The sequence below is a fragment of the Elephas maximus genome, chromosome 24 (assembly GCF_024166365.1).
Source record: "Elephas maximus indicus isolate mEleMax1 chromosome 24, mEleMax1 primary haplotype, whole genome shotgun sequence".
Lineage (NCBI taxonomy): Eukaryota > Metazoa > Chordata > Mammalia > Proboscidea > Elephantidae > Elephas > Elephas maximus.
In genome coordinates this window covers 18,409,588-18,430,302 of record NC_064842.1, presented here as the reverse complement: position 1 = coordinate 18,430,302, position 20,715 = coordinate 18,409,588, and the positions used below count along the sequence as shown (strand labels likewise).

Below are 20,715 nucleotides of genomic sequence, written 5' to 3'. Positions count from 1 at the left end.
TCCCTGTGGCCGAGTTAAAAAGCATTTTTTACTATGAGTGAATTGGAATTACTTTCTTTCCTTTTTTTTTTTTTTTCTCTTTAAAGGATCAACCAGTCTGATTGTTTTATTTCTCTTTTAGAGATTTTACTTCTTAGTCGTGAGAAAGCAATGCCTCTGGTGCATAGGCGTGTAAGGGAGGCTGGCTGGGTAATGAATAAGCAAAAGCTGTGAAAATAGCAAGAGTCACCCGTGGAATACTTTTCTTTCTGAGAAATTCCAGGGTGCGAATGCATCTGTGCGTAGCAGTGTGCTAACTTTTGTAAAAAGTTGTTAAGGCAGGCCAGCGTCCTCATTTTGAAGATTTACTCTAAAACGCCAGGCACTAATGGGGATGTTCATATGTCTGCGTGTGCATTTACAGCCATGAAAGTGAAATAAAGTTAGATAAGAAAATGGATTGTGCCCTATCGAGAAACATTACCCTGGGATTTAGTATCTTTTGTATACATCTAGTGTTGGACTCTTCCTGGATTCTTAGGAGGTTTGACCCATCACACATAAAGCGTAGGTAAAAAACCACGCCCAGGGACTCTACTGTGTGGGTTTATACTTTTCGGTGTGTAGAATAAGCATTTCTATCTAGCAAAAAAGATTAAGTATTATCCAGCTCCTTTGCTATCCTGGTTTTCTTTCAAGAGTTCAGATTCCCTGCTATGTGACTATTCAATTCATCCATCCATTGATAATACATTGAATACATTATGCAGGCAATATGCTGGGTACTAGGGGAGCAGGCACCATCTCTGTCCCCACAAACTTCCTGTCCAGTGGTGAGGATGCAAAACCAGCAATGTGTGGTAAATAGGCTTTGCTAGGCACCAAGAACCCATCTTTTGGGTGTGGTAGACATGGAGATGGGCCTTCTAGAGACCTCTCTATAGCCAGTCCCCAGAGGATGGAGGGTATTTCACTCTCAAAAGAAAGGAAAATGGGAAAGTGAAGAAATTCACCAGTGCTTCTATTGGGATTTCTAAAACACAACCTCAAAATTACAGAAAAGTTGCAAGTGCTAAGCAAAAACTTTTTCTTAAACTATTGGAGAGTAAGGTTGGCTTGGCCCCACATACTTGTCCAAACTTTACTGCAGACTTCCCCTAATGCCAGACCATGTCCCCGTCCCTGGGCCAACCCCTGACTCCATACTGAGCTCTTAACCAAAATGGCACAACATGGTCAACTGCAGAATGTACTGTTACAGTAAAGACTGCACGATTACACAGCCCACGTCTGTGAACGCATTGCCAGACCTTCTTCAGTAATTCTCCATTCTCCTTCTCTCTTCCCCCAGTAATTTTCCAGTTCTCCACTCCCCATCCCTCTTGTGCCCCTCAACAACCTTAGCTATCTTTGTGCTGACCGGAGTTGAGACAGCCATTGTTGGTTTCTTTCCCCTGCCACAGTAGCCTGACCAAAGTGCCTTTCTTTGACTCTGTGGAAAGGGAGCATAGTAATTACTGTGGGAGAGGTAAGCCTGAGGTGACGGGGAGCTCACAGAAGGAGGACCTCTTGACACTGGAAAGTCCTCCATGAAGCTGGGGTTGAGTGCACCTGGGTTTTGCCAGCAGTGCCTTGCCAGGGGTGGGGAGTCAAGAAACATCTGCTAGGCTGTAAACTCCGTAAGGGTCTGGACCAGGTCCGTCTTATTTACAATTGTCTCCTAGCTCCAAACACCACATCTGACATATTGCAGTAAGCAATAAATACTTGTGGAATGAATGCATGAAGGAACAGCCACACCCTCCTTCCTGTTTTTTTCCTAATGCCTTTCCTTTCACACTCTGACTTGCCTCTGTCCAAACGTGTGAGGTAATGCTTACCTCAGCAGGGCCATGCTGAAGATCAAAGGCAAGAATAAATGAGAAAGCTCTGAGTATACTGTAAAGTGCTCTATCAACACTAAGCAAGCTACCGCTCACTGCTTCTCCCCTTCCAAGGAGTGTGCTCAGTGAGGTGGTGCTGGGCTGACCTCGCTGGGGTTCAGATGCTCTCAGGACCTCTTTATATTCCTGTCAATGCAAAAAAGACTCAGAGATTCAAATTTCGCCTTTCTTCAGAAGTTTTATGGGTTTTAATAAGGACCTCAGAGATTCCTTCCTTTGAAAAAAAATTTTTTTCTTTTTAGTAAAAAGAATAATTCAGGGCCAGTAATTAGGATTCACGCAGTCACTGTTCTGGGGAAGGCCCTAAGGAGGGCTTTTCTTTTTTCTTATTGGCCTCTCCCAAAAGGAGCTCTTATTGGAGAAGAAGGAGGCCACAGTCATCTTGGGGAGGTGGCCCAGGCATCCTGAGGATACTGGGAGTCAATTTATGTGGGGGGCGGGGAGAGGGGCTGAGCTGGAGTATGGTAGGCTTGGGAGATACTTCCTGGAACAGGTCCTTCCCCTCTACTGTGCCGGAGGGACTGAAAATGTGCCTTAGAGAGAGGGAGCAGCTTCTGTCCCCCAAAGAACACCTGGTCTGAAAAGTTCTCAGTTGTCGTCAAGTTGAGGAGCACAGTTGCCTGGAGATGAGGGAGAGCCCATATGACCCTATGGGATGCGGCACCCTGGTACGGGTGGGGCTCCCTTCTTCATTGGCTCAGGCATTTTGCTGTACACCCTCCACCTGCCCCTAAAATCATGAGGTGCTGAACAAAATGCGAGAAGGAGAGCATGATGGGGGGACATAAATGAGACTATCCTCTATCCCTGGCCCCCCAGACACATGCACAGGAGAAAAGAGACCAATTGGGAATGCGGAGCTGGGGCTGTAGTAAAGCCAGTTCAGGGTGGCAGGCTGTCAGGGACAGGGGCTGCGCAAGCTGGTAAAGGGGGAAATCGTCTCCTCTCAGCCTTGGAAGCCAGCCTGCCTCCAGCCTCCTTTCTACTTTCAAAGCCCGGTCCTCCACTTGGCTGCCACGCACTCAAGGCAGGCCTGCCTCCCAGAGGAAAAAAAAATTGTTCTTTCTAGGCACAAGTTAAAATACCCATTCTCAGAAAAAGCAGCAGCCCCAGGCTAGTGTCTTTGGATTAGCCAGCCATTGCAGCAATTCATACAAGGGCATCAAGGGAGGCTTAATTCTTCCAGGCACATTTGCACTTGAAAGAGGGACTTGCTACCTTCTGGGGGGAAGGTGGCTATTTTTGAATGGGTGGAGCTGGGCTTGGGAGCACCTTGGGCTCCTGGGTCAACCCCACCTGTCTGCACCACACTCTTGTGCCTGGTTTGGATGCGGGACAGTGTCCTTACCTGGGGCATCTTCACTGCCCATCTCCTCTCACCTTCCATTGATGAACCTTGGAAATATTATGCAGAGTGAAATGTCAGTCACAAAAGGACAAATACTGTATGATCTTCACTTATATGAAACAGGCAAATATGTAGAAACCAAAGCTTATTGGTGGTTACTGGGAGCGGGAGGAAGGAGGCGTTACTGTTTAGGGGGCACTGAGTTTCTGTCAATGGTGGTGGGATAATTTGGAAACGGGTAGCGGAAATGGCTGCACAACATGATGAATGTAATCATTGTCTCTGAATTATATATGTAAAAATTGTCAAACAGGCATATGTTTTGTTAGGTATATTCTTACCACAGAAAAAATAAAAATATTTAACAAGTAACTTAAAACACTTCAAAAATGGGCAAGATACTTTTGAAGATAACGGTGCAATGACTTGCTCTACCAGATACCAATACATCCTATGAAGCTATACTGATCAGTAGAAGAGGGACATCATGTTGGGTAAAGTAGTCAGTTAGGGAAAAAGAGAGAGATCCTCAGCTGGAGAGATTGACATAGTGGCTGCAACAATGGGCTCAGATGTAGCAACGATTGTGAGGATGGTGCAGAACCAGGCAACGTTTTGTTCTGTTACACATGGGGTCGCTATGAGTCAGAGCTGACTTCGAAGGCATCTAACCACAACAATTTTGGTTTATGTCTGTTCAAGCCTTTTGCCCATTTGAGTTGTTTGACTTTTATTAAGTTATAGAAGGTTTTTTTTTTTTTTGTATATAAAACTAATTGTTGTTGTTGTTGTTAGGTGCGGTCAAGTCAGTTCCAACTCACAGAGACCCTATGCACAACAGAACGAAACGCTGCCTGGTCCTGCACCATCGTTACAATCGTTATGGTTGAGCTCATTGTTGCAGCCACTGTGTCAATCCACCTCATTGAAGGTCTTCCTCTTTTCCACTGACCCTGTACTTTGCCAAGCGTGATGTCCTTCTCTAGGGGCTTATCCCTCCTGACAACGTGTCCAAAGTAAGTAAGACGCTGTCTTGCCATCCTTGCTTCTAAGGAGCATTCTGGTTGTACTTCTTCCAAGACAGATTTGTTCGTTCTTTTGGCAGTCCATGGTATATTCAATATTCTTCACCAACACCACAATGCAAAGGCATCAATTCTTCGGTCTTCCTTATCCACTGTCCAGCTTTCACATGCATATGATGCGATTGAAAATACCATGGCTTGGGTCAGTCGCACCTTAGTCTTAAAGGTAACATCTTTGCTCTTCAACACTTTAAAGAGGCCTTTTGCAGCAGATTTACCCAATGCAATGCGTCTTTTGATTTCTTGACTGCTGCTTCCATGGCTGTTGATGGTGGATCCAAGTAAAATGAAATCCTTGACAACTTTAATCTTTTCTCCGTTTATCATGATGTTGCTCATTGGTCCAGCTGTGAGGATTTTTGTTTTCTTTATGTTGAGGTGTAATCCATACTGAAGGCTGTGGTCTTTGATCTTCATTAGTAAGTGCTTCAGGTCCTCTTCACTTTCAGCAAGCAAGGTTGTGTCATCTGCATAATGCAGGTTGTTAATGAGTCTTCCTCCAATCCTGATGCCCTGTTCTTCATATAGTCCAGCTTCTCGTATTATTTGCTCAGCATACAGATTGAAAACGTATGGTGAAAGAATATGCTCGGCGTTTCTTAAGCTGAAAGAACTGAAGAAAAAATTCAAGCCCCGAATTGCAACAGTGAAGGATTCCACAGGGAAAATAGTAAACGACTCAGGAAGCATCAAAAAAAGATGGAAGGAATACAGAGTCATTATACCAAAAAGAATTAGTCGATGTTCAACCATTTCAGGAGGTAGCATATGATCAGGAACCGATGGTACTGAAGGAAGAAGTCCAAGCTGCTCTGAAGACATTGGCGAAAAACAAGGCTCCAGGAATTGATGGAATATCAATTGAGATGTTTCAACAAACAGATGCAGCACTGGAGGTGCTCACTCGTCTATGCCAAGAAATATGGAAGACAGCTTCCTGGCAAACTGACTGGAAGAGATCCATATTTATGCCTATTCCCAAGAAAGGTGATCCAACCGAATGTGGAAATTATACAACAATATCATTAGTATCACACACAAGCAAAATTTTGCTGAAGATTATTCAAAAATGGGTGCAGCAGTATATCGACAGGGGACTGCCAGAAATTCAGGCTGGTTTCAGAAGAGGACGTGGAACCAGGGATATCATTGCTGATGGTCAGATGGATCCTGGCTGAAAGCAGAGAATACCAGAAGGATGTTTCCCTGTGTTTTATTGACCATGCAAAGGGATTTGACTGTGTGGATCATAACAAACTATGGATAACACTGCGAAGAATGGGAATTCCAGAATACTTAATTGTGCTCATGAGGAGCCTTTACATAGATCAAGGCAGTTGTTTGGACAGAACAAGGGGATACTGATATAAAACTAATATGCATACACACACACATATATATACTAGACCCTTATCAGATATATGGTTCCCAAAAATGTTTTCTCAATCTGTAGGTTGTCTCTTTTGCTTTGTTGATAAAGTCCTTTGATGAACAAAAGTATTATTTATAAGGTCCTAGTTATCTTTTATCTTTTGCTACTCTTACTTTTAGAATCATACCTGATAACGTGTTGTTAAAAACTAGGTCTCCCAGCCTTGCCCGTACATTTTTTTCCTAAGAATTTTATGGTCTTAGTTCTCACTTGTAGGTTCTTGATCCATTCTGAATGAGTTTTTGTGTATGTTTTGATTATTATTTATACATATGGATTTTTATATATATATATAGTTTCTGCTTTATTCTTCTGCATGTAGAAATCCAATTTTTCCAACATCATTTATTAAAGAGACTTTCTTTCACCATTGAATGTACTTAACACTCTAATCGAAAATTAATTGACCATAAATGTATGGGTTTATTTTTGAGCCTCTTAATTAACTTATGTATATATATATTAATTTTCATTGTGCCCTAGGTAAAAATTTACAGAACATATTAGTTTCTCATTTGATCATTTGTACATACAGTTTTCCATGACATTAGTTGACTTCCCCTTAATGTGTCAGCACTGCCCCCATTTCTGCCCTGGGCTCTCCGTTTCCTTTCATCTGGATTTTCCACCCCGTCTTGCTTCTCATCTTTACTTTGGGCAAATGTTGTCCTTTTGATCTCATATAATTACTTTTTCTAAGGAACGTGTTCCTCTCGGGTACTATTGTTTATTTTATGGCCCTGTCTATTGTTTGGCTGAAAGGTGGTCTCCGGGAATGACTTCATTTCCAGGTCAGAAGAGTGTCTTAGGGCCATAGTCTCAGGGGTTCCTCTAGTTTCTGGCAGACCAGAAAGTCTGGCCTTTTTTGTGTATTTGATTTTTTGTTCTACATTTTTCTCCTGCTCTGTCCAGGACCCTCTGTTGTGATCCCAGTCAGAGCGGTAGTAATGGTAGCCAGGCACCGTCTAGCTCTTTTGGTCTCCAGGTTGTGTAGGTTATGGTTCGTGTAGTCCATTCATCCTCTGGACTAACTGCTCTCCTGAGTCTTTCATTTTCTTCACTCTCCTTTGCTCTGGATGGGAAGAGACCAGTTGTATCTTAGATGGCTGCTCAAAAGCTTTTAAGACCCCAGTTGCTACTCACCAAAGTCGGATACAGGACATTGTGTTTATGAACCACGTTGTGCCAGTTGATGTAGACGTCCTCTGAGTCTATGGTCCTTTGCCTTCGAGCCTAGGAACTTTATCCCACAAGGTGTTTGGTTATGTCTGAGAAGTTTCCATAACTGTGCCCCTTTGTGTGCTCTATTATCTGTTAATATACATGCAGCACCTACAATTGTATATGTAGGAATATCCACAGCCAAACCTGTATGTGCATGTGGGTGTGCTCCTTTGTACCTCCCATGCCTCTTTAACATGCCTGTCTACCTGTGTATCCATTTGTAGTTTGTTAATACTATTGTTGTAGGATTGTCTGTATTAATTCCCATAGTTGCCGTTTGTCCTGCATTCCTCTCAGTGTCTTCCTTTGCCTTATTCATGTTGTACTGACTTCCCTCATATTGTGTATTGCCTTTCCCTTCACCAGTAGTAATACATTTCATCTATTTAGTTCGTTTTTTTTTTTTTTTTTTGAATCCCTCCACTGTCCCTGGTAACCATCAGAGAATGCTTGAATTACAGTGTTGGCGAAGAATATTTAATATACCATGGACTGCCAAAAGAGCGAACAAATCTGTCTTGGAAGAAGTACAGCCATAATGCTCCTTAGAAGCAAGGATGATGAGACTTTGTCTCACATACTTTGGACATGCTATCAGGAGGGATCTGTTCCTGGAGAAAGACATCATGCTTGGTAAAGTAGAGGGTTAGCAAAAAAGAGAAAGACTCTCAACAAGATTGATTGACACAGTGGCTACAACAGTGGATTCAAACATAACAAAGATTGTGAGGATGGCGAAGGACTGGGCAGTGTTTTATTCTGTTGTACACAGGGTGCTATGAGTCAACTGACTCGACGACACCTAACAACAACATCAAACCTTGTTTTTTTTTTTTAATAATGGTCTCATACAATATTTGTTCTTTTATGATTGACTTATTTTATTCAGCGTAATATTCTCCAAATTCATTCACGTTGTGAGATGTTTCATGGATTCATCATTATTTTTGATCATTGCGTAGTATTCCACTGTGTGTATGTATATGTACCACAGTTTGTTTATCCATTCATCCTGTGATGGGCACTTTGGTTGTTTCCAACTTTTTGCTATTGTGAATAACGCTGCAATGAAAAATGGGTGTGCATATGTCTATTTGTGTCACAGCTCATTTCTATAGGGTATATATGTAGGAGTGGGATTGCTGGATCATATGGTATTTCTATTTCTAGCTTTTTAAGGAAACACCATACCATTTTCCATAGTAGTTGTACTATGTTACATCCCCACCAGCAGTGTGTAAGAGTTCCAGTCTGTCTGCAATCTAGCCAATATTTGTTACTTTCTGTTTCTTTTTTTTTTTTGTATTTTTAATAGTTTTTTTTTTTAATAGTCACATTGTTCAAAATTTAACAAGTACAAAAGAATGAAAACATCTTCCCATTGTCTCCCCCTTTCTGTGTATCCACAGGTATTTAATTCTAGAGAGGTTAATAATATTTCTCCCACCCCTGGCACCCCAGGATCAAAGGCGTTCCTTCCCCACCAGCTGGGGGTTTTGCTCTCTTTTCACAGTGACATGAGTGGTGTGATAAGTCTCTGCAGCAACCACTTAACATTTTAGCCAGTCCTCACATCTGGAAACCCTGGTGGTGTAGTGGTTAAGTGCTACGGGTACTAACCAAAGGGTCAGCAGTTCAAATCCGCCAGGCGCTCCTTGGAAACTATGAGACAGTTCTACTCTGTCCTGTAGGGTCACTGTGAGTCGGAATCGACTTGACGGCACTGGGTTTGGTACCACATCTAACCCACACCATCTGGTCAGATTCATCACTAGGTGGCTCAGCCATTTCTTCCTTTTGTACATTGTACCAGCCTAGAACATCTCTCTCTCCCCTGTGCCATTATTGTAGGACGAGATGGTGTCTCATTGTAGTTTTGATTTGCATCTCTCTCTTTTTTTTTTTTAATGGCTAATGGTTGCAAGCATCCCTTCATGTGTTTTGTTAGCTGCCTGAATGTCTCTTTGGTTAAGTGTCTGTTCATATCCTTTGCCCATTTTTTAATTGGATTGTTTGTCTTTTTGTTGTTGAAGTGTTGACGTTTTCTATAAAATATAGAGATTAGACCCTTGTTGGATATGTCATAGCCAAGAGTTTCTTCCCAGTCTGTAGGTTCTATTTTTACTCTTTTGCAGGAGTCTTTTGATAAACATAAGTGTTTAATTTTTAGGAGGTCCTATTTATCTAGTTCATCTTCTGTTTCGCATTTTTAGTCATGTTTGGTATTCTATCTATGCCATATATCAGGGCCCCTACTGTTGTCTCCCAGAGCCCTGGTGACGCAGTGGTTAATAGCTCAGCTGCTTACGAAAAGGTCAGTAGTTCAAATCCAGCAGTCACTCCTTGGAAACCCTATGGGCAGTTCTACTCTTTCCTATAGGGTCACTTTTGAGTCAGAATCAACAAGTTTGGTTTTCGTTTGGTTTCATGTTGTCTGTATTTTTTCTTCCATGATCTTTTTGCTTTTAGGTTTTACCTTTAGGTTTTTGACCCATTTTGAGTTAGTTTTTGCATATGGTGTGACGTATGGGCCCTGTTTTCTTTTTCTCTACAGAGAGACATCCAGTTTTGCCAGCACAATTTGTTAAGGAGAGTGTCTTTTCCCCATTTAACGGACTTTGGCCCGTTGTCGAAGATGATCTGTCCATAGGTGGATGAATTTACATCTCGGTTCTCAATTCTGTCGCATCGGTCTAAGTGTCTGTTGTACTCACATCAGGCTGTTTTGACAACTGTGGCTGTATAGTAGGTTCTGAGATCAGGTAGTGTGAGGCCTTCTGCTTTATTCGTCTTCTTCAGTAATGCTTTACTTATCCAGGACCTCCTTGCTTTCCATATAAAGTTGGTGATTAGTTTTTCCATCTGGTTAAAGAATGCTGTTGGAATTGGGATTGATTATATATAGATTGGTTTGAGTATTATTGACTTTTTCACAATGTTAAGTCTTTCTATTCATGAGCATGGTATGTTTTTCCATTTATGTAGGTCTCTTGATTTCTAGCAGTAGCATTTTGTAGTTTTCTTTGTACAGGTCTTTTATGTCTCTGGTTAGATTTATTCCAAAGTACTTTATCTTTTGGGGGACCATTGTGAATGATATTGTTTTCCTGTTCTGTTTTTCAAAGTTCTCTTAGAGGAATCTGATTTTTGTATGTTGATCTTGTATCTTGCTACTTTGCTCACTACCTCTATTAGTTCCAGTAGCCTTCTTATGGAATCTTCAGGATTTTCTATGTATAGGATTATATCACCTGTGAATTGGAATATTTGTACCTCTTCCTTACCAATTTGAATGCCCTTTATTTCCTTTTCTTGCCTTATTGCTGTAGCTAGGACTTCCAGTACAATGTTGAGTATGTGTGGTTCCTTGTCTCAGGAGAATACTTTCAGTCTTTCTCTGTTGAGAATAATATTAGCTGTTGGTTTCATGTCAGAGTCCTTTATTATGTTGAGGAATTTCATTCCTATTCCTATTTTTCTGAGAGTTTTTATCAGGGGTGGGTGTAAGACTTCATTAAATGCCTTTTCTGCGTTGATTGAGATGATCATGTGGTTCTTTTGTTTATGTGGTGGATTATGTGATTGATTTTCTAATATCTTTGCATACTTGGTATGAATCACAGATGGTCATGATGTATTATTTTTTTGATATGCTGTTGAATTCTGTTGGCTAGAATTTTGTTGAGAATTTTTACGTCTATATTCATGAGGGATTTTGGTCTGTAATTTTCTTTTTTTGTGGTATTTTGGCTTTGGTATCAGGGTTGTCCTAGGTTCAGAGAATGAATTTGGAAGTATTCCTTCCTTTTAAGTAATACCGATGTAGCTCTTCTTTGAGCATTTGGTAGAATTCTCTGGTGAAGCCATGCAGGCCAGGGCTTTGTTTGTTGGGAGTTTTTTTCATTACCTCTTCAATCTATTATTTGTTTATGAGTCTGTTTATTTTTTCTACCTCAGTTTATGTTAGTTTAGGTAGGTGGTGTGTTTCTAGAAGTTTGTCCCTTTCCTCTAAGATTTTCAAATTTATTGGAGTACAGTTTTTCATAGTATTCTGTTATGATCCTTTTTATTTCATTTGGTTCTGTTGTAATGTCACCCATCTCATTTTTCTTATTTGGGTTATTTGCTTCTTCTCTTGCTTTTCTTTTGTCATTTTGGCCAGTGGTTTGTCAATTTTATTGATCCTTTCAAGAACCAACTTCTGATCTTGTTGATTCTTTCATTTGTTTTTCTGTTCTGTTTCTTTTATTTCTGCTCCAATCTTCATTATTTCCTTTCTTTTGGTAACCATGGAATTCTTTTCTGCTGTCTTTCTATTTGTTCGAGTTGTAAGGTTAGTGTTTTGATTTTGGCTCTTCTTTTTTGGTATGTGCGTTTATTGCTGTAAATTGACCTCTTAGCGCTGCTTTTGCTCGTCCCAAAGTTTTTGGTATGTTGTGTTTTCATCCTCTTGATTCTAGGAATTTTAAAATTTTATCTTTGATGTTTTCTATTACCCAGTGGTTTTTAAGCAAGTTGTCAGTCTCCACATATTTAATTTTTTCACTTCCTCTTCCTGTTATTGATTTCTACTTTCATAGCATTGTAATCAGAGAAAATGCTTTGTATTATTTTGTAATTTTGGATTTTATTGAGGTTTGCTTTGTGGCCTAAAATATAGTCTGTTCTGGAGAATGATCCACGTGTATTGGAAAAGAATGTATATTTGCTGTTGTTGGGTGGAGTGTCCTGTATTTGTCTTATCAGGTCGAGTTGGTTGATTGTGGCGTTTAGATCTTCTGTATCTTTGTTGAGTTTCTCTCTGGCTGTTCTGTCCTTCATTGAAAGTGGTGTGTTGAAGTCTCCTATTATTATTGTGAAACTGTCTATTTCTCTTTTCAGTGGGGTTAGAGTTTATGTATTTTGGAGTTCTGTCATTGGGTGCATATATATTTATTATGGCTATGTCCTCTTGGTAGATTGACCCATTAATCATTATATATTCTTTTATGGTGGATTTTGCCATAAAGTCTATTTATCAGAGATTAATAGTGCTATTCTTGCTCTTTTTTTTTTTTTGTGGTTAGTGTTTGCTTGATATATTTTTTTCCATCCTTTGAGTTTTTGTTTATGTCTTTGTTTCTAAGGTGTGTCTCTTGTAGACAGCATATTGATGGGTCATGTTTTGTGGTCATTTTTTTAATCCATTCTGCCACTGTCTGTCTCTATACTTGTGCATTTAAGCCATTCACATTCAGTGTGATTATCAAAGGGTATGAAATTACTGCTGTCGTTTTGTTGTGCTTTTTTTTGTGGTATTGATGGGTTCTTTGTTCCACTTAATTTCTGTGCTGCATTCTTTTTGTTTGTGGATTTTCTTTTCATTTCTTTTATTGTTGTTGATTTTGTGCTTGCTAGTCTTTGTGTTTTTCTTCTTTTTTATTTTGATAATTTTGTTAACTTTCTTTGTAGTTACCTTGAAATTTATCTTTAACTTCCCAAGTTTAAAGTAGTCTTTTATTTCTTGATATCTCCTTGACTTCTCTCCATATGAAAGTTCTATAACTGTGCCATTTATGCCTCCTTTTTGTTCTGACATTGTCATCATTTACAGATTGACGTCTCTGGTTCCCTGTTTTCAGTGTTTTAGCTTTGTTTTATTTTTGAGAATTCTTTATCTGCATTGGTATCTGGCTGATGCTGTCCTGTGTCCTAATTACAGGCTATTGTCTGATGTTGTTGGTTCTCTGTCCAAAGGACTCCCTTTAATATTTCCTGTAAGGTTGGCCTGGTTTTCACAAATTTCCTCTATTTCTGTTTATCTAGAAATGTCCTAACTGCAGTATCATATTTGAGAGACAGTTTTGCTGGATATATAATTCTTGGCTGGCATTTTTTTTCTTTCAAGGTTTTGTATAAGTCATCTGTTGCCTTCTTGTCTGCACGGTTTCTGCCAAGTAATCAGAGCTTAATCTTATTGGTTCCTCTTTCTAGGTGGCTTTTCATTTTTCCCAAGCTGCTCTTAGGATTCTTTCTTTGTCTCCGGTTTTGGTAGGTTTGATTATGATTATGTCTTAGTGACTTCTTTGGGGGACTATGCTGTATGGGGTTTGTTGAGCTTCTTGGATGGATATCTTCTTGTCTTTCATGATATTGGGAGTTTTCTGCCCGCAAATCTTCAACAACCGTCTTATGATTTATTTTTATTTCCTCTTGTTCTGGAGTTCCAATAACACATAAATTGTTCATCTTGATAGCATCCCACATAAAGCTTAGGCTTTCTTCATTCTTTTTCCTGATTTTTCCTCAAATTGGTGTCAGGAGATTTGTCCTCTATTTTGCAGATTCTGTCTTCTATTGATTCAGTTCTGCTCCTGTGTCCTTCTGTTGGGAGCCCTGGTGGCTCAGCAGTTAAGAGTTTGGCTGCTAACCAAAAGGTCAGCAGTTTGAATCCACCAGCCACTCCTTGGACACCCTATGGGGCAGTTCTACTGTCTCCTGTAGGGTCGCTATGAGTCAGAATTGACTTGGTGGCAGCGGGTTACAGGTTATTGAGTTTTCTATTTCTAATATTGTTAATCTTTTGAATTTCTAGTTGCTGTTTTTGTACAGTTTCTACTTGTCTGTTACGTTGTTTTGTTCTTGTATTGTTCTCCCGAATTCTATGTCTTTGTTTTTCTTGATTTTATCTGTGTTTCTGTTGGTTTTGTCTCTGTTTTCTGTGATATCTTTCTTGATCTCTTAGCGAACCCTATATAGTAGTCTTTTGAATTCCTTATCAGGTAGTTCCATTACCTTTCTTCCTTTGGAAGGTTTTCTGGTTCTTTATTTTTGCCACTTGATGGGGCCATCTTGTCCTGTTTCTTTATGTAATTTGATATTGTCTGTTATCTCTGAGGCATTAAGGTGTTACTATATTTATTTATTTATTTTGTGTTTACTGCACCCTGATTATTTGTTTTTGTTTTGTTTTGCTATATGTGAGTAGGTGGGATGTGCATGCTACTCTGGTCGCTAGTCTAGCCACATTGGCACTCTCACCACCTGTCTGTGGGTGGGTGGGGCAGCGGCTGGGTGTTTGAGCACGGGTCTCTGTTCATTGGTCTTGCAGGGCAGCTTGGGATGTAGCTGGTATTGCTAGTGAGGTAAGGTGTCTGTCTGGGTGGTCACCTGGGCTTCAGTGCAGGGAGCTTTCTTACTGGTTGCTGGGTTGAGTGTTGTGTGTGCGCACTGGTGGTTGCTGGGTGGTCAGCGCAAGGGTGTCTGGGTCATCTGTCATTGAGTGAGTGGTACAGAAACTCTGACAGCCCCAGGCAGACAGGGCTATGCGGGGGTGGTCAGAGGGGGCACAAGCCTCTGGTTGCAGGGAGCTTCGGGGAGCAAGGTAGGGGGGGATACCATCTGTCCGTGCTTGTCCACTAGGTGGGCATGCCCCTATCCACTAGAGGTCTGTGTGGAAGAGGGTATGTCACCAGTCTTTGGCCCCTAGCGCAGGTGGCTGGAAGGAGTAGGAGGTGCCAATTGTCTGTGGGCCCCTGGTGTGGGTGGCTGGGTGTTGGAGCGGGTGTCACTGGTTTGTGGGCTCCTAGCACCAGTAGCTGTGTAGAGCAGGAGACGCCGCCAGTCCATGGGCCCATGGTGTGGGCAGCTGGGTGTAGGAGTGGGTGCTACAGGTCCTCGGGCCCCCAGCACAGTTGGTTGGGCATAAAAGGGGATGCCACTGGTCCCTGGGCGCCTGGTGCTGGCAGGCGGGCAGAGGAGTGGACACTGCTAGTCTGCAGGCCTCGGCTCAGGTGGCTGTGTTTAGGTGCGGGCATCGTTGGTTCGCAGCCCTGGCATGGGTGAGTGGAAGAATGGGTACCATCAGACCACAGGTTCCCAGTGGGGATTGCTGGGTGGAAGAGGGGGCACCTCCAGTCCACAGGCTTCCAGTGTGGGTGGCTGGGTAGAGAAGTGGATGCTGCTGGTTGTGGGCCCCTGGTGTAGTTGGGCGGGTGGAAGAGAGGACGCCACCAGTCCATAGGCCTCTGGTTCAGGTGGCAGGGCAGCAATGGGTCCTGCCAGACTGAGACTGCATGTAGGAGGGGATGGATGGGGAAGTGGGGGACCACTACAGTTCCGTAGGCCTCTGGCGTAGTGGGTTAGGTGAATGAACTTAACTTTCGTAAGGCAGGGAACACTCTGGCTCGGGATGTGGGTGCAGATTCGCCCGTGCTTGTTTTTTTTTTTTTTTTTGGCTACGCCAGGCCGTGGGGGTTCCAGCTGGGATGCTGCTTGCTTTGCTTCAATATGGCCACACCATGCAGATTTGGCTAGCAAGGTGCTGGTGATCCATAATTCTCTGTGACTGCTGTTTTTGACAGTCTCTTCTTCCACTTGGCATTTTGTTCAATTCTTCAACCTTGCCTTTGGTATTTGGAGTTTCAGAGTTGTCATCTATGTCTGACTTACTTGTTTTCTCAGGTCTTTGTTATAAGAGGGATATTGTGAGGCATCTAGACTGTGCCGCCATCTTGGACCACCTCCTACCTTATACATTTTAGAATAAGCTTGTTAGGTTCCACAACGTAAAATCTATTGGGATTACATTAAGATTATAAGTCAATTTTGGTATAACTGACATCTTTACAATATTTTCTTCCAAGTCATGAACATGACATCTCTCTATTAAGGTTTTATTTAATGTTTATCACTAAAGTTTTATAATTTTCTTTATTACAGTCCTTGGTTTATTGCTAATACTTAGTTTTCTGATGCTATTGTAAATGGCTTTTTTAAAAATAATTTTTATTGTGCTTTAAGTGAAAGTTTATAAATCCAGTCAGTCTGTCACATATAAGCTTACATACACCTTACTACATACTCCCCTTTACTCTCCCCCTAATGAGTCAGCCTGCTCCCTCCTTCCAGTCTCTCTTTTCGTGACCGTTTTGCCAGTTTCTAACCCTCTCTACCCTCCCATCTCCCCACCAGACAGGAGATGCCAACACAGTCTCAAGTGTTCACCTGATACAAGTAGCTCACTCTTCATCAACATCTCTCTCCAACTCATTGTCCAGTCCCTTCCATGTCTGATGAGTTGTCTTCGGGAATGGTTCCTGTCCTGGGCCAACAGAAGGTTTGGGGACCATGACCACTGGGATTCTTCTAGTCTCAGTCAGACCATTAAGTCTGGCCTTTTTATGAGAATTTGGGGTCTGCATCCCACTGTTCTCCTGCTCCCCCAGGGGTTCTCTGTTGTGCTCCCTGTCACGGCAGTCATCGGCTGTGGCCGGGCACCATCTAGTTCTTCTGGTCTCAGGATGATGTAAGTCTCTGGTTCATGTGGCCCTTTCTGTCTCTTGGGCTCTTAGATATCGTGTGACCTTGGTGTTCTTCATTCTCCTTTGATCCAGGTGGGCTGAGACCAATTGATGCATCTTAGATGGCTGCTTGTTAGCATTTAAGACCCCAGATGCCACACCTCAAAGTGGGATGCAGATTGTTTTCATAATAGAATTTATTATGCCAATTGACTTAGAAGTCCCCTTAAGCTATAGTCCCCAAACCCCCGCCCTTGCTCCGCTGACCTTCAAAGCATTCAGTTTATCCTGGAAACTTCTTTGCTTTTGGTCCAGTCCAGTTGAGCTGACCTTCCCTGTATTGAGTATTGTCCTTCCCTTCACCTAAAGTAGTTCTTATCCACTAACTAATCAGTAAATAACCCTCTCCCACCCACCCTCCCTCCCCCCCTCGTACACAAAAGAATGTGTTCTCAGTTCATACCATTTCTCAAGATCTTATATTAGTGGTCTTATACAATATTTGTCCTTTTGCCTCTGACTAATTTCACTCAGCATAATGCCTTCCGGGTTCCTCCATGTTATGAAATGTTTCACAGATCCGTCACTGTTCTTTATCGATGTGTAGTATTCCATTGTGTGAATATACCACAATTTATTTAACCATTCATCCGTTGATAGACACCTTGGTTGCTTCCAGCTTTTTGCTATTGTAAACAGTGCTGCAATGAACGTGGGTGTGCATATATCTATTCTTGTGAAGGCTCTTATTTCTCTAGGGTATATTCCGAGGAGTGGGATTTCTGGGTTATATGGCTTCTTTTGTAAAATTTCAGGTTCTTTTTATTGCTGGTATGCAGAAATAGAATTGATATTTAAATTAATTTTTATATCCAGAAACTTGCTAAAATCACTAATCCTAATAATTTATCTGTAGATTCTTTTGAATTTCTAAGTATATATACATTTCATTTGAGAAAATCATAGTTTTTTCCTTTTTGAACGTTTTGTCTTCTATTTCTTTTTTATTGTCTTACTACACTGTCAAGGACTTCCTGTACAGTCCTAAGAAAATGTGTTTTTCATGGAATCAAAGGCAAAGCTTTCAAAGTTCACTATTATATATGATGCTTGTTATAGGTTCCTAAGATGTATTTCCTTATTTTAATGTTTTTTATGTCTAGTTTGCTAAGATTTTATTCATTCATGAAAAGACGTTGAATTTTATGAAATGCTTTTTCTGCACATATTGAGAGGTTCATATGATAGTATCTCTTTAATGTATTAATATGTATTAATACAGTAGACTGCATTTATTGATTTGATCAATACTGTATTCCTGGGATAAACCTAATTAGTTATGATGTATTTCATGATGCCTTATCCTTTGTTTATGTATTACTATCATCTTCCTAATATTTCATTTAGGATTCTCGCACCTATTTTCTTGAGTGAAATTGATCTGTATTTTCTGTGCTGTATTTGTCAAGTTTTGGTATTAAGGTTTTACTGGCTTGTAACATAAGTAAATGATTTGGGAAGTTAGCTCTCTACTATCTTTTCACATTTCTGGTGGTTTTTGATGAGAGTTGTGTACATTTCATAATCAGAAGCCAGAAAGTCTCCAATCTGCTTTATTCAATCCTACTCTAAATTATGAACAGACACCTAGTAGTCACCAGATATTTGAGGAAACAATGTGAAAGACAGAGACTAATACAAACACAAAGAAAAAGGCAATTTTATGGAACAAATGATGAGAGAGGAAAATATTAACCTTCCTCCCAATATCATTAGCACCCTTAGGTATTGAATCCATAAAATAAGAACAGGATGCTGTTTAAAAAGAGCACCAGAAGGTAAAAGAGCTCTTGGAAATTATAAAGCTAACAGAAGTGGAAATTCTTGTAAAAAGTTCGAAAAGTAAAGTGTGTGAAATCTCCAATAAAGTAAAGCAAAAATACAAAAGAGAGAGAAAATAGGAGAGACTAGGTAAGAAAATTAGGGGACTAAAACCCCCCACTTTCAGTATAGGATTCTGGGATTGAGTTACTCACCTGTTGGATCTTGAATGTAGTGATGACCTCATTGCTGGTGGGAAATGGGATTATGATCATCTTTCATGCAGCGGATTTATGATTATGTAAATTACCACATGTAGCTAGGGATGAAGTGCAAGTTGAAGACAAGGCTTTATGAGATCATATAACCACTACAATTAACCCACTTTGTTGATATTAAAATAATGATGACTACAAGGAGTATGGATGAACTGACTGCTTCAGACCGTGAAGAGAGTTTACAAGAAGAAAAAAAAAAAAACCCTCAAGAATTTAAACTTACATCTCAAGTCATGATCAGAGGACAAGGGAACTTCTATGCAGGCCTTAAAAGAATCTCTGATTTCTTCTGTTTTATGGCAGATATGACTGGTAATGAGGCTACAATCTAATCCTGTGGGCTGTAGATTTAGAAACAAGGCTAATGCAAAGCTCACCTGTAGTGGAGAAACCACAAGGCTGTTTAGGTGTGAAAGCAGATAGCTTTATTATGGTGAAAAAGCATTTTGCAAAATGGGAAACACAGTGCCAGAATAACCTGAACAAAGTGCTTCAGAGGGCTGCAGTGATACAGATGGTTATGAAGGAAAAAACTGCAAACAGAAGGGTATAGCTAAAACATTTTTTATTGATTAACATTTACAAACTTCCAGGCGACCATCCTTGCAGGGGTTGACCTCTTTTGCAAGGATGGCTCCAGGTGACAGAATGCTGGCTGACCACTAAAATCACATGTTTGCTGACATCCAGACATCTGTAAAAAAAAAAAAAAAAAAAAAAGACATCTGTAGTCTGTGTTAAATTGAGTTACTTCAGTAGTACGATGGTGAGTTCTGTTGAAATATAAAAGCAAAGAGTTTGTTGAAGAAATAGGATGATGATAAGTGAAAATGCTAAGTATTCTAATGTTCAAGGAGAGGAAAAGGGTTTTGGTACAGAAAAACTATAGCCTTGTCTTTATTTAACATTTTTTATTTTAACTATGAGTTGGGTTAGTTAGAACAAAGGTTTGGAAAACCACAAGTATGGTTGAAAAGGTTTAAAGGGGGTATCTTCTTTAGAATTGGCTTAGCCGCTTAAAGTCACATGTTTAACACTATGTCAAACACCTGTACAAAGCTAGATAATCTCTTCTTAGAATTGGCCATTTTTAACCACAAATTTGAAATAAGCAGAGCAAGGTGGCCAAAACTGCATCTTTCTGTAGAACTGCTGGTATTTGGGTCAGAGGTAGTGGAAAATTTTACATAAGTAGGACAAGGAGATATTTGGCCTAGTCTTTAGCCAGAAGTCCTATTCTTTCAGGAGCCTTAGTTTTTTTAATGCTCTTCTTCAATTCGTTTGATAAATTTAGGGAATTAATTGGGAAGCAGTAGGGTGCTGAGACTTAAAACTGGGGACTTTTTTGAAGTCTTAGACAAATATGAGAACCTTGAATCCTCAAATATCTTTGGGCCCCCTCAGCAGTGAAAACAGCCCCCCATCTTTCTCTCTGTGAGGGTACTCCCATTCCGTGCTTAAATTCACTGTAATGTATAATGGCCTTTCCTGAGGCATTTGCCTTATAAGGAATGCCTGGTCTCCTAAATATCCACCCTATTCCCTGTTGCCTCCAAACCCACAATCCCAGCCTGCCCCAGGGAACAAGTAAATAATCTGACCCAGGAGGAGATACTTTATGCACCAAAAGAATTGCAAAAAAGCAAACAACAACAACAAAAAAAACAAAACCCAGTGCTGTCGAGTCAATTTATAAATTCTTCTTGGATGGAACTTTGGAAATATTTGTGAGAATGGATTTTGTGACATTGGGTGGACTGAGTTTATCAATATGAATGCACTTTCTCCAGACTCTGACATTCATGTGCTAACTCAAGCATCTGAAAGAGTCTCTAACAGGTTTTTTGCTTGGTTGACTGAAACCTGGATTTCAGGTAAGCTTCATACAATGAGGCTGAAATGCCAGAACTTCCCTGGTGAAATGGGGGAGAAGAAATCAAAAGGATTGAATAAATTGGAATATTTGTCATTCATTCCCTGACTTTGATCCCTGGGGGATCTCTTTACTTAGGCAATGCAAAATACATTCATGGTGGAAGCGTCAGAATTCTCGGAAAAAGTTTGTGGCGGTTGTCCTTTATAATCGGGATGACTGAGGGAGATACCACCATTGAGATGGACTCCCTAATAGTGAGATCTCATAGTGGCTGAGGCCAAGTAGCAGTGCTGAAAGACAATGAGCAGCAACAAAGACAGAGAGGCTTCCAGAATGTTTAGACCCACATGGACCCCTTGTTTCATGATGCCCAATTCTAGAATGGAAAAAAAAAAAAAAATGAGCAGCCTGCTAAAGTATTACTAGGTCTAAATAACCTAAAAAATCA

At 40.7% G+C, this 20,715-nt stretch overlaps 1 protein-coding gene across 1 annotated transcript in view; it reads right to left on the bottom strand.

Annotated features, from left to right (window-relative positions):
• Positions 1–19,007: 19,007 nt before the first annotated feature.
• The window catches only part of SMYD3 (SET and MYND domain containing 3), a 799,439-nt gene continuing 797,731 nt past the window's right edge, over positions 19,008–20,715 (bottom strand). Inside the window, exon 13 of the transcript XR_007515309.1 lies at positions 19,008–19,085. The gene's annotated coding sequence lies outside the window, so the exon portion shown is untranslated. The remainder of the gene's footprint in view (positions 19,086–20,715) is intronic.